The following is a 14,414-nucleotide window of genomic DNA, read 5'->3' as shown; positions in this document are numbered from 1 at the left end:
CTGGCTCTCCTGCACTGTGTATAGAGACAGCCTGATACCCCGGTTTTGGGTGCTGGCTCTCCTGCACAGTGTATACAGAAGGCCTGACATCCCGCTATTAGGTGCTGGCTCGCCTGCATGGTGTTTACAGATGGCCTAACACCCCTCTGTTGGGTGCTGGCTCTTCTGCACTGTGTATACAGACGGCCTGACACCCCGCTATTAGGTGCTGGCTCTCCTGCATGGTGTTTACAGACGGCCTGACACCCCTCTGTTGGGTGCTGGCTCTTCTGCACTGTGTATACAGATGGCCTTACACCCCTATATAAGGTGTCTGCTCTCCTGCACCCAGTAATAATAAATATGCATATATGTCATGAACATATTATCGCGCCTCATTCTTTTTTTTATCAGGTGGGCCTTCTCCACAAATGAATTGCGATGTCACCAGACAAGCCAACTACATCTCTGGGCTTCTATGAGGTCATCTTTACTACAGCATATACTGAAGATGGGACGGCAATAGCAGCTGACCCACAACAGGTAATGACGCGCGATAATACCTTCCTGGCACACATGCATATTTATTAAATCTGTATGTTTGCTAAAGACTGTTATTTGTACAGTATTGTTATAGCCGGCCTGACACCCCGGTATTGGGTGCTGGCTCTACTGCACTGTGTATAGAGACAGCCTGACACCCCGGTATTGGGTGCTGGCTCTCCTGCACAGTGTATACAGACGGCCTGACATCCCGCTATTAGGTGCTGGCTCTCCTGCATGGTGTTTACAGACGGCCTGACACCCCTCTGTTGGGTGCTGACTCTTCTGCACTGTGTATACAGACGGCCTGACACCGCGCTATTAGGTGCTGACTCTCCTGCATGGTGTTTACAGACGGCCTGACACCCCTCTGTTGGGTGCTGGCTCTTCTGCACCGTGTATACAGACCGCCTTACACCCCGCTATTAGGTGCTGGCTCTCCTGCATGGTGTTTACAGACGGCCTGACACCCCTCTGTTGGGTGCTGGCTCTTCTGCACTGTGTATACAGACCGCCTTACACCCCGCTATTAGGTGCCGGCTCTCCTGCATGGTGTTTACAGACGGCCTGACACCCCTCTGTTGGGTGCTGGCTCTTCTGCACTGTGTATACAGACAGCCTTACACCCCGCTATTAGGTGCTGGCTCTCCTGCATGGTGTTTACAGACGGCCTGACACCCCTCTGTTGGGTACTGGCTCTTCTGCACTGTGTATACAGACGGCCTTACACCCCGCTATTAGGTGCTGGCTCTCCTGCATGGTGTTTACAGACGGCCTGACACCCCTCTGTTGGGTGCTGGCTCTTCTGCACTGTGTATACAGATGGCCTTACACCCTGCTATTAGGTGCTGGCTCTCCTGCATGGTGTTTACAGACGGCCTGACACCCCCCTGTTGGGTGCTTGCTCTTCTGCACTGTGTATACAGATGGCCTTACACCCCTATATAAGGTGTCTGCTCTCCTGCACCCAGTAATAATAAATATGCATATATGTCATGAACATATTTTCTTCTGCGGCAGACGTCAGGGGCCCCAGGGATAACAGTGGGGTATGAGTGAGGTCACGATCCACATCCAGCACCAGAAAGGTTAAAAACTCTGGCTGCCCTGAGACAGCCCTGGCTCCTCCCCTCCTCTACCCCGCCTCCTAGGCCATTTACTTTCAGTTTTATTTGTGCTGGCAGGAGCCAACACGCATTTAGAAAGGGGCTGCTTTTAAGCAGCTAAAACTTTAAATTTTTTTTTATTAATCTTATTTTTACACTGACGCTGGAGTCAGTGACAGAGCAGCAGCGCTGGGGGTCTGTTAGACCCCTGCACTGCGCTCCATCACCCGGGACCCGGCAGCCGCACACCTTCCACGTGGCTGCCACAGTGTCGGTGTCGGCTGGCTCCGGGCACTGAGGAGACGCAGCCGCGACGGGGACCGGGACTTCAGCGGTATTAACCGCTTCAGGTAACGCGCTCCCCGCCGGGAGCGCGCATGTGCGCGCATGTATTAGCGGCTGAGCAGCCCGGCGGGGGGGATCGCCGGGCTGCACTAGCAAGCGTCCAGAACGCCGCCTTTCACTAGGTTGAGCACCCTGCCCCGCTGGACCACCAGGGAGACATTGAGTGTGGGCAGCGGCGTCGGTATGCGGGGCCGCCCGGCAAGCGCCGGATCCCCGCCATTTTACCGGTGCCGCAGGAGTCATTAAATCCCAGGTGGCCATTTGCTAGTAGGGGGGGGGCCTCTCCTCACACAGCCCCTCCCCCGGAGACAGGAGCTAGGATGTACCCACGGGGTTTCCAGCCCTGCTCTCTTCCTGCCTGCCTGCTGCACGTGTAGGACGGACACAGAGAGCTCTCTGCCATTCTGGAGTTCCATCTCTTCACTGCTGGGCAATCTTGGCAAATCCCACCTGTACCTCTCCTTCAAGGATACCAGGTTACAGTACTTTATGCTCCTGCCAGCCTTTGTGCGTCTGCGGAGCCCAGTGCCAGGTTTTTTATTTTGCATTGTATGACTCTGTATGTGTGCTGTGTCTCATATTGTTTTTAACACTATCACTGCTATATTGTGTTAATTGTTACAATCAGCTGCCTCTTGTACAATGTCGGAGGACAGCGGTGATGACACATGGGCCCCTATATTGGTGTCCTGCACGCGTTGCAGAGCGGGCGTACCCCAGCTTGTAGAGGGGTTATGCTTACAATGTATAAAGATGCATGCGCAGCCCCCTGTGGCAGCTTCCTCTCAGGAACCTGCCTGGGCCCAGCTTACCCAGGTCATGTCGCAGTTAATAGACAAACTCTCTACTGCACCATCCCTGCAGCCGGGACCATCCGGGTCTCGGGCATGTGGCCCCCCCGAGGAGCCTGCATGGGCGCGTGCATTGGCTGACTCGGTTCAGGGCATCAGTACCTCTTTAAAGGGTAAAAGCCGTAAGGGCCATAGCAGGGAAATCCCTTCTACCCTCCTCCATCAGGACACTGATACAGATGACACTGATGGGGAGGAAGAACAGCTGATTGACGACGGGGTCGACGAAGAGGCTGAGGAAGCCTCAAAAGGCGACATCTCAGCACGTGTCGATGTAGGGGCCCTGGTAATTGCGGTTAGAGACATCTTACATTTACAGGATGTCTCTGAGCCGTCTCAGTCTGTGGGCCCATCCTTTAAGCGGCCCAAGCGTACTCTGTCAGTGTTCCCTAAGTCTTCTGAACTAGAGGATGTCCTTGGGGAGGCCTGGGTTTTGCCAAATAGGAAGTTTCCGCTCCCTAAGCGGTTTAATACCAATTACCCGCTCCCTCCAGAGGATAGGGTACGCTGGGAAACTTCGCCTAAAGTGGATGCACATATCGCTAAGATTGTGCGTTCCAATACTCTTCCCATCCCAACTGCTTCCCTTAAGGATCCGGCTGACAGAAAGTTAGAGAACTTTCTTAAGCTCATCTTTACAACTTCTGGGGCGGTTGCGCGGCCTACTCTGGCATCTGCCTGGGTAGCGAAGGCCATGGTAAAATGGATTTCTGCCCTCACTAATATTATTACTGAGGGAGATAGTGTAGATGACATGCTTCCTATCCTTGACATCATGCGTCAGGCTGCATTGTATTTGGGGGAGGCCGCCTTAGATGCAGCCACCCTTACGTCACGAGTGTCTGCCTCGTCAGTGGCGGCACAACGGTCTCTGTGGCTTCGCTCTTGGAAAGCGGATGCTGATTCCAAGATAACACTAGAGGCGTTACCTTTTGCGGGCTCCCTATTGTTTGGTTCAGAGTTGGACAAAATTGTGGCCACGGTGGCTGCCTCAAAGGCAGCTTTCCTGCCATCCACTCCTGCTCCACGTCCCCGACCGGCGTTCCAGTCCTTTCGTTTTCAGGGCAGGGGTAGGGGGCAGTCCTTCACAAGGACACAGCCTCAGCCCGCAAAGCCCTCTAAAGGCAGGGGAAAACGTCCCTGGCCTACCAGACGCCCTGACCACAAACCCGAAGATAAGCCCTCAGCATGACGGGGCGGCGCTCCACCTGGGGGATCCCAGGGTGGGAGGTCGCCTGCTACGGTTTTCAGACTTGTGGCTAAAATCCACGACAGATGCATGGGTTCGAGATGTAGTCTCCAAAGGCTATTCTATAACCTTTCGCTGTCGACCGCCAAGCTCGTTCTTTTCAACAAATTCCCCCAAGGACTTAGAAAAGCGCGTAGCACTGGAACAGGCCATACAAAAACTATTGTCTGCAGGAGTCATAGCACCCGTTCCTGTGCCGCAACAAGGCACTGGTTTTTACGCCAGTCTTTTCTTGGTACGGAAGACCAATGGGACCTTCCGTCCCATTTTAAATCTAAAGAGACTCAACAAATTCCTCCGGGTACCAAAGTTCAAGATGGAAACCTTGCGGTCCATTGTTCTGGCGTTGCAACCAGGGGATTGCATGGCATCACTCGACATACAAGATGCGTATCTACATGTTCCCATCAAACAAGAACACTGGAGGTTTCTGAGATTTGCGCTGCAGGACCATCATTTTCAATTTCAGGCACAGCCTTTCGGTCTGGCCACAGCTCCACGGGTCTTTACGAAGGTCATGGCAGTGATGGCCAGTACTCTTCGCAATCAGGGTGTCCGGATTCTTCCATACCTGGACGATCTGTTAATCCTGGCACAGTCTCCTCAGGTTCTCCAGGAACATTTGACAAAGGTCGTGGCGGTCCTGGAACGCCACGGCTGGGTTATCAATTGGCCCAAGTCATCCATGATTCCCAGTCAATCCATGGTTCACCTAGGGGCTCTGTTGAACACAGTAAATCAACGGATTTACTTGCCGGAGGGACGCCGCAAGGCTATACAGTCCCGTGTTCAGCATCTTCTCTCTCTCAGGTCTGTCTCAATCCATGCCTGCATGAGAGTCCTGGGATCCATGGTCTCAGCCTTCGACATGGCAGAGTACGCGCAGTTCCATTCTCGCCCACTACAATGGGAAATTCTCAAGAAATGGTCGGGGTCCTACTCCAACATACGATCACACCTGATTGTCTTGTCTCCGACAGCACGGAGTTCCCTGTCACGGTGGCTTCTGGATCAGAACCTCATGGAAGGGAGGCCATTTTGGATCCACAGATGGACTCTCCTCACCACGGATGCCAGTCTCCGAGGTTGGGGAGCAGTAACATGTCAGAAGTCCTTTCAGGGAATCTGGACGCCGCAGGAATCGCTACTGTCCATCAATATTCTCGAACTGAGGGCAGTCCTACTGGCCCTCCGTCAGGCGGAGCCTTGGCTTCAAGGCCGCCCAGTGCAGGTCCAGTCGGACAATGCGACGACGGTGGCTTACATCAACCATCAGGGTGGCACTCGGAGTCGATCAGCCATGGCGGAGGCATCCTGTATCTTCCATTGGGCAGAGAACAGGATTCCCTCATTATCGGCAATCTTTATTCCGGGTCTCCTCAATTGGGAGGCGGACTACTTGAGCCGTCAGACTCTGGATGCGGGCGAATGGTCTCTCCATCCGAAAGCCTTCCAGATGCTGGTGGACCGGTGGGGCAGACCGGAGGTGGATTTGATGGCGTCACGCCACAATCACCAGGTCACCCTGTACGGTTCCAGAGCCCGAGATCCAGGCGCTTGCATGATAGACGCTCTGTCGGCCCAGTGGCCGTTCGCGCTCATGTATGCCTTTCCCCCATTCTCGCTCCTTCTCCGAGTTCTTCGCAAGTTGAAGGCGGAAGGGGGCACGTTGATCCTGGTAGCCCCTCATTGGCCTCGGAGGATCTGGTTCTCGGATCTGCAGGCCCTGTCGGTGGCCCCTCCATTCCGTCTACCTCTGTGGCCGGATCTGCTCTCACAAGGGCCGTGCCTCCATCCCCATCTGCAGCGGTTGTCTTTAACGGGGTGGCTGTTGAAACCTCCTTGTTAAAAGCTAAAGGCTTTAATTCACGGGTAATCTCGACTATGCTCAGGGCTCGTAAGCCATCTTCGGCTAATGCTTATCACCGCATCTGGCGGGCTTATTTTTCCTGGTGTAGTTCCCGACAGCTTAATCCAAAAACGTATCGTTTGTCTCGGATTCTGTCCTTTCTACAGAAGGGTTTAGAGGCTGGCCTCCGACTGTCATCACTGAAAGTACAGGTGTCGGCCTTGTCTATTCTTTTTCGCAGAAGGTTGGCATTGTTGCAGGACATCCGCACCTTCTTGCAGGGGGTCTTGCGAATCCAACCTCCGTTTGTCCCACCGGTCTCCCCATGGGATCTTTCTCTGGTTCTTAAGGCTCTACAGGGCCCCCCTTTTGAACCCTTGCGATCAGTGGATCTATGTTGGCTTACATGGAAAACTGTTTTTCTGCTGGCCATTGCTTCGACCAGGAGGGTTTCTGACTTGTCTGCTCTGTCATGTCAGTCTCCTCTCCTGGTGTTTCATCCTGATAGGGCGGTTCTTCGAACCGTCCCCTCACATCTTCCTAAGGTGGTGTCCAAATTTCACGTTAACCAGGAAATAGTGGTTCCGGCCTTTCGTAGGCCGGATGCTTCTCCTGAGCAGCATTTTCTGGATGTGGTACGTGCATTGCGCATCTATGTACGCCGCACGAAAACCCTTAGGAAATCCAACTTTCTCTTTGTTCTCTATGGATTTCAAAAGAGAGGTTGGCCTGCAACAAAGCAGACTATTGCCCGCTGGCTGAGGTCTGTCATCAAGCAAGCTTACTTGGGTGCCGCCCTCCCGGTTCCAACGGGGGTCCGGGCTCATTCCACGAGATCTGTGGGTGCATCTTGGGCTGTTAGGGGTGGTGCAACAGCAGAGCAACTTTGCAGGGCGGCGACTTGGTCGTCTCCTCAGACTTTCTTGCGCTTCTATGCGTTTGATACGTTTGCCTCACAGGATTCGGCATTTGGCCGGAGTGTACTAGCTGCGGCCCAGGCGCGTCCCCACCCTTAGGTGGCTGCTTTAGGACGTCCCACTGTTATCCCTGGGGCCCCTGACGTCTGCCGCAGAAGAAAATGAGATTTATGTCTTACCTGTTAAATCTCTTTCTTCGAGGACGTCAGGGGCCACAGGGATCCCTCCCTGCCGCGCCTTCTTCATGGTATGAAGTTCATAGTTCCTCCGTTGAGTGAACTTAGTTAAAGTTCCTATGTTGAGGGTACTTATACATGTCACAGTTATGGTTTCTCTGTTGAGCAACCGCACACGAACATATGTTTGTTGAATGTGTTTCTGTATGGGTTTCTCTTCCTTCTATCTTGTCTCCTGCCTGGCTTGGGGAAAAAACTGAAAGTAAATGGCCTAGGAGGCGGGGTAGAGGAGGGGAGGAGCCAGGTCTGTCTCCGGGCAGCCAGAGTTTTTAACCTTTCTGGTGCTGGATGTGGATCGTGACCTCACTCATACCCCACTGTTATCCCTGTGGCCCCTGACGTCCTCGAAGAAAGAGATTTAACAGGTAAGACATAAATCTCATTATCGCGCCTCATTCTTTTTTTATCAGGTGGACCTTCTCCACAAATGAATTGCGATGTCACCAGACTTACTGACTTAACTACATCTCTGGGCTTCTGTGAGGTCATCTTTACTACAGCATATACTGAAGATGGGAAGGCAATAGCAGCTGACCCACAACAGGTAATGACGCGCGATAATACCTTCCTGGCACACATGCATATTTATTAAATCTGTATGTTTGCTAAAGACTGTTATTTGTACAGTATTGTTATAGCCGGCCTGACACCCTGGTATTGGGTGCTGGCTCTCCTGCACTGTGTATAGAGACAGCCTGACACCCCGGTATTGGGTGCTGGCTCTCCTGCACAGTGTATACAGACGGCCTGACATCCCGCTATTAGGTGCTGGCTCTCCTGCATGGTGTTTACAGACGGCCTGACACCCCTCTGTTGGGTGCTGGCTCTTCTGCATGGTGTTTACAGACGGCCTGACACCCCTCTGTTTGGTGCTGGCTCTTCTGCACTGTGTATACAGACGGCCTGACACCCCGCTATTAGGTGCTGGCTCTCCTGCATGGTGTTTACAGACGGCCTGACACCCCTCTGTTGGGTGCTGGCTCTTCTGCACTGTGTATACAGATGGCCTTACACCCCGCTATTAGGTGCTGGCTCTCCTGCATGGTGTTTACAGACGGCCTGACACCCCTCTGTTGGGTGCTGGCTCTTCTGCACTGTGTATACAGACCGCCTTACACCCCGCTATTAGGTGCTGGCTCTCCTGCATGGTGTTTACAGACAGCCTGACACCCCCCTGTTGGGTGCTGGCTCTTCTGCACTGTGTATACAGACGGCCTTACACCCCGCTATTAGGTGCTGGCTCTCCTGCATGGTCTTTACAGACGGCCTGACACCCCTCTGTTGGGTGCTCATCTACGGAATTTCAGTCCGGTATGGCTCCAGTCCTTTCAGGACATTTGGGTAAGAGATCTGATAACTTTCGGTTACAAGATCTGTTTCAGTCTGTCTCCCCCAAACAGGTTCTTCAAGACAGGTCTACCTCTGCCTCCAGAAAAAGGGCATCAGTTACTGACAGCCATTGCAAAACTGCAGGACATGGGAGTAGTGGTCCCGGTTCCTGTAGATCAGGGTACCCGGGGCTACTACTCCAGTCTGTTTCTGGTACGTCCCATTTTAAATTTAAAGAATTTAAACCCGTACTTGTATGTGGTCAAGTTCAAGATGGAATCCCTGCAGTCTGTGATCCAGGGTTTGGAAGAGGGAGAGTTCTTGGTATCAATCGATATCAAGGACGCTTACCTGCACATTCCCATTTGGCCTCCGCACTAGGCATATCTTCGGTTTGCGGTGCAGGATCGCCATTGGCAGTTCCAGGCACTACCGTTTGGCCTCTCGTCGGCACCTCGGGTATTCACCAAGGTGATGGCGGTCATGATGGAGGTTCTTCGCACACTAGGTGTTACTATCATCCCCTACTTGGACGACCTTCTGTTGAAGAGTCGCTCCCGGGAGACCCTGCTGGAACACATTCGGCTCACACAGAAGATTCTCGCCTCTCACGGGTGGATTCTCAATTTGACCAAGTCACACCTTCAACCCACTCAGCGTCTCTTATTTCTGGGAATGATCCTGGATACCAGCCAGATGCGGGTGTTTCTGCTGGCGGACAAGATCCAATCCCTGCAGGTCCTGGTCAGGCTGGTCCTGAGTCGCAGACGAGTGTCGGTTCATCTGTGCACCAGACTCTTGGGAAAGATGGTGTCCACATTCGAAGCGATACAGTTCGGGCGTTTTCACTCCCGCCCGTTTCAGCTGTCGCTCCTCAAGCAGTGGTCGGGTTCCCACTTACACCTGCACCATATGGTAACTCTGTCCCCTCAAGCTCGTCTGTCCTTACTTTGGTGGCTCAACATCGCCAACCTGGATCAAGGAAGAAGGTTTACGATTTGGGACTGGACCCTCATCACCACAGACGCCCGCCTCCAAGGCTGGGGAGTGGTCACCCTAGAACGTCAGTTCCAGGGACTTTGGACGACTCAGGAGAGTCTCCTGTCAATCAACGTCCTGGAGCTCAGAGCGGTTTATTACGCTCTTCTCCAGGCCAGGACTCTTCTACAGGGAAAAGCTGTACGGGTGCAATCCGACAACTCAACGACGGTGGCTTACATCAACAAGCAGGGAGGCACCCGCAGTTGTGCAGCCATGAGGGAGGTCAGCAGAATCTTGGTCTGGGCTCAGAACCACGCACTGATCCTGTCGGCCGTGTTCATACCCGGAGTAGAAAACTGGGAGGCAGATTTTCTCAGTCGGCGGGACGTTCATCAAGGGGAGTGGTGCTTGCACCCTCAAATCTTTCAAAAATTGATCCACCGCTACTTTGAGTGCGGACTCTAGATGTTTGTTGGATGCCCCTCTCACACTGGAGGAGATAGAAGTGGCGATTAAAGCCTTTCCTAATTCCAAGACCCCGGGCGTAGATGGACTCCCTATTGAATTATACAAAACCCATGTAACATTCTTTGCTCCCAGACTGCTGACCCTTTTTAATAGGCTGCTGGAGCAAGGTTCCCTCCCCTCCTCTATGGCGGAGGCGCTGATAGTCTTAATCCCAAAGCCTGGTAAAGATCCACTGTCTCCTGACTCCTATCGGCCCATCTCCTTGCTCTCCACTGACATCAAAATACTGGCCAAGTTGTTGGCTATACGCTTAAATGCTGTAGTTCTAGAATTGGTGCATGCCGATCAGACTGGCTTTATGCCTGGTCGATCGACGACCCTTAACTTGCGCCGCCTTTTCACCTATTTGCAGTGGGCCGGTGAAGGGATGGACGATGCTGTCGTGGTCTCACTGGATGCGGCCCGCGCTTTTGACTCTGTGGAGTGGGCCTACTTATGGGGTGCATTAACAAAATTTGGGATAGGACCGAATTTTTTGGCTTGGATAAGATTGCTATACTCCTGTCCTGCTGCTCGGGTAATGGTCAATGGTTTCACCACAGTCTCCCCTCCTTTTTGCTCTTGCGGTGGAACCACTGGCATGTTATATCAGAGCTTCTCCATTGATAGAAGGGTTCAGGATTGGGAGTAGTGAGGAGAAAATTGGGCTTTATGCCGATGATATGATCCTATATCTGACTAGTATGGCTTCCTCCCTCCCAGCGCTTCTTACCCTGATGACGGAATATGCCCATTTCTCTGGGGTGGGAATTAATTGGGATAAGTCAGTGGTATTTCCTCTGTTGCCCACTACACAGAAACCCTCACTCTATAATTACCCTCTTCGTTGGTGTACTCAATTTAAATATTTGGGTATACAGGTCTCCCACTCGCCCTCTGATTTTATAGCCTTGAATCTGTCCCTGCAGATTGACTCACTGCGCCAGAGGACCCGCGTGTGGCAGACGCTTCCTTTATCGGTTACTGGCAGAGTAAACCTCGTTAAAATCATTATACAACCCAAATTTTTATATATTTTACAAAATTCCCCTGTGTTTATTCCAGCTTCCAATTTAAACTTTTTACCCGGTATATTGTATCCTTTATCTGGGGTGGCAAACGCTCACGAATAGCGGTTAGAACTTTATGCAGGTCACGATGTGATGGAGGTCTGGCACTACCTGATTTGAGATTATACTACTTAGCAGCACAGTTGGCTCAGCTGGTGGAGTGGGTTGCGCCTGCGGACTATGGCAACTTGCCTGTTGCTCTTTTGGGTAGGGCGAGATTACCTTTCTCACCATTACAGTTTTTATTGGCGCGTACATCCCTGGCCACGCTCCCCCCCATTTTGCAACAGGCTCGTCGAGTGTGGCTGGCAGTGGGGGCTCTACGGGGCAACCCGGTGCTGGACTCTTGCTCCCCTATCTGGAAAAATAAAGATTTTCCTGAAATCTATAAGCTAAGGGCTGGTCCAGACTGGATGTCTTTTGGAGTATCTGAGATTGGACAACTTTTTCAAGATGGGATACTACACTCCTTTGAACAATTGGTATCTATGTTCGCAATTCCGCGCCATTACTTTTATAAATACCTTCAACTTAGACACGCAATAGGTGCACAATGGGGGGGGAATGTCCCTGAACTTGTGGAATGTCCTGTCCGTGCAATGATCCGTAAGCTGCCAAGCCAAAAGAGAGTTTCTGCTCTGTATTCGCCTCTTCTTGCCTTCTCTGGCACTGACCAGTTGGGTGTCTTGCGTGCTAGATGGGTAGTAGATATAGGGCCCATTGAGGATGAGGATTGGAGTCATATGCTGGGCTCCCCTAGAGGTGCCACTGCGTTCGCTAGATTCCAGCAGATCCAAATGTATATACTACATAGGGTCTACTGGACCCCACACAGATTAAGGCGGATGGGTGGCACCGGATCTGATGCCTGCCCTAAGTGTTTGGGATCTGGGGCTGACTTCTGGCATTTACTGTGGAGCTGCCCACGGGTACATTCCTTTTGGGACACAGTGTTAGCGAATGTTAGAGATACAGGGGTACAGGTGTCACTCTTTAACCCACGTATCTGTGTTTTTGGTCTCGATTTGGAAGATCTTCTTCCTAAGCATCGGAGGACATATGTTAATAACCTCCTCACTCTGGCCCGGGTATGTATTGCTAGGGCCTGGATGAGTCCGGCCCCCCCATCCTCTAATATGTGGATTGCGCTTGTCAATACCACTATATCACATGAGCGTTTCATGTATACTAAGCGGAATTGCCTAGGTAAATTCAGCAAAATCTGGGACTTGTGGCAGACTTCTGCACTGTATCTAAGAGACTCCTGCCCGTAATTCACCTATACTACTGTCTCTGTGGTTGAAGTTGGGGACCTATCGCACAGACCTAATGCCAACCCATATGTTGTAATGTTACTTATCTCTGCTTCCTGAAATTTGATATTAAACTATAAATATATACTCTGCATGCACTGTATTAACTGAATAACGTATCACACATGTAATGTCTTTTGTTTAAGTTTTATTTTTTGTTTGTCTGTACTTTTCAAAACCAATAAAAAAATACATGATTTAAAAAAAAAAATTGATCCACCGCTGGGACACAACTTTCAGCTTCCCAGGTTCTTCGCAAGGACGCGAGACCCTCAGGCCGAAGGGGTGGACGCGCTGGTCGCTCCTTGGCCCTTCCAGTATGTGTATCTCTTTCCACCGGTCCCGTTTATTCCGCGAGTACTTCAGCGAATCCGGAGAGAGGGTGTCACGGCTCTGTTGGTAGCACCAGACTGGCCACGCCGGTCTTGGTACACCAATCTGACATCTCTACTGATAGACGAGCCGTGGCCCCTGCCTCCTCAGGAAGACCTGCTCAGTCAGGGTCCGTTCTTTCACCCAGATTTACGTCTTCTTCATTTGACGGCGTGGCTGCTGAAAGGTCCATCCTGAGAAGAGCGGGCATACCTCGAGCAGTTATACCAACTATACTTAGAGCTAGGAAAGAGGTCACATCAGCACACTATCACCGCATATGGCGTTCATATGTGGCTTGGTGTGAGAGACGTGGGGTTTCCACATGCCTGTTCAAAAAGGCGAGGCTACTCCTTTTCTTACAGGAGGGTTTGACTTCAGGGCTGAGACTGAATACCTTAAAGGTTCAGGTCTCGGCTCTCGCCATCTTTTTTTCAAAAGAAATTGGCCTTCCTTACAGAAGTACAAACCTTTTTTCAAGGGGTGCTTCGTTTACAGCCACCCATTCGTCCTCCAACGGCTCCCTGGGACCTGGATCTGGTCCTTAAGTTTTTGCAAACTTCGGTTTTTGAACCCTTGGAGGAAGTGGACCTTCGCTATCTGACGTGGAAGGTCGTGCTTTTACTGGCTCTGGCTTCGGCCAGACGAGTTTCAGAATTGGGGGCTCTGTCATGTCGATCCCCTTTTCTTCAGTTTCATGCTGACAGAGCGGAGCTCCGTACAAGTCTTACTTTTTTGCCTAAGGTGGTATCGGCTTTTCACTTGAACCAGCCCATTGTGGTTCCAGCCCTTACAGATGATACACCTGATGCGAGATCTCTGGATGTAGTGAGGGCTCTACGAATCTATGTTGGACGTACAGCCCCCATTAGAAAGTCGGACACTCTCTTTGTTACCTATGACCCGATACGTCGTGGATGGCCGGCTTCAAAGCAGACTATTTCTAGGTGGATTCGCTTGATTTGCTTGACTATCCGTCAGGCTTATATCTCTTCTTCTCAAACTCCGCCTCAGTGCATCACTGCACACCAGATCGGTGGGTTCTTCTTGGGCGGCTGCCCGAGGGGTTTCTCTCCAACAGCTCTGTTGTGCTGCTACCTGGTCGGGCTGTAGGACTTTTGTCAAGTTCTACAGGTTTGATACCTTTGCGGCCTCTGCTTCAGTCTTTGGCCGCAGGGTGTTATGGGGTTCTCAGCGCTCACCCGCCCGGGTTGAAGGCTCTGGGACGTCCCCAGTGTAACTCCAGTGACACCTGGTGGATGAAGGAGAAAGAGGGATTTTGTACTTACCAGTAAATCCTTTTCTCCGAGTCCACAGGTGTCACTGGACGCCCGCCCAGCGCTGTTCTCTCCAATTACTTTCAAGATACTTAAAAGTTCCCTACTAGGGTTCCTTAGGTTATGTTATTACGTTGTCTGTTGACTATGAACGTTTGAGTTTTCAGTGTTTATTCTCACTGTTTTTTGTTTCTTCTTTACTTCTAGTATGGAAGGATGTATGTGGTATTAACCTCCTCTTGGAAGTGTGTTTTATCTTCCTGCTCCCTTCCGGGCACAAACTTTATGATTGGCCTGGGGGGGGGGAGTAGAAGGGGAGGAGTTAGCCACTCTAATCTTTTTTAAAGTGCCCATGCTCCCTGTGGTCGCCTTCTATTCCCCAGTGTAACTCCAGTGACACCTGTGGACTCGGAGAAAAGGATTTACTGGTAAGTACAAAATCCCTCTTTTATCAGATTTTATTGATTTGACACTTTTGTGGCCCAGGCTT

The 14,414-nt window shown here is 51.5% G+C and overlaps 1 long non-coding RNA gene across 1 annotated transcript in view; it reads left to right on the top strand.

Moving 5' to 3' along the window:
• The first annotated feature begins 396 nt into the window (after window positions 1–396).
• LOC146072376 (uncharacterized) overlaps window positions 397–14,414 on the top strand; it is a 40,052-nt gene continuing 26,034 nt past the window's right edge. The window contains exons 1-2 of the long non-coding RNA XR_014473098.1: window positions 397–522; window positions 7,486–7,619. This is a non-coding gene — a long non-coding RNA (uncharacterized LOC146072376). The remainder of the gene's footprint in view (window positions 523–7,485; window positions 7,620–14,414) is intronic.

The sequence above is a fragment of the Crinia signifera genome, chromosome 4 (genome assembly GCF_055691185.1).
Source record: "Crinia signifera chromosome 4, ASM5569118v1, whole genome shotgun sequence".
Taxonomy (NCBI): Eukaryota; Metazoa; Chordata; class Amphibia; order Anura; family Myobatrachidae; genus Crinia; species Crinia signifera.
This window is presented reverse-complemented; position numbering and strand designations above follow the sequence as displayed.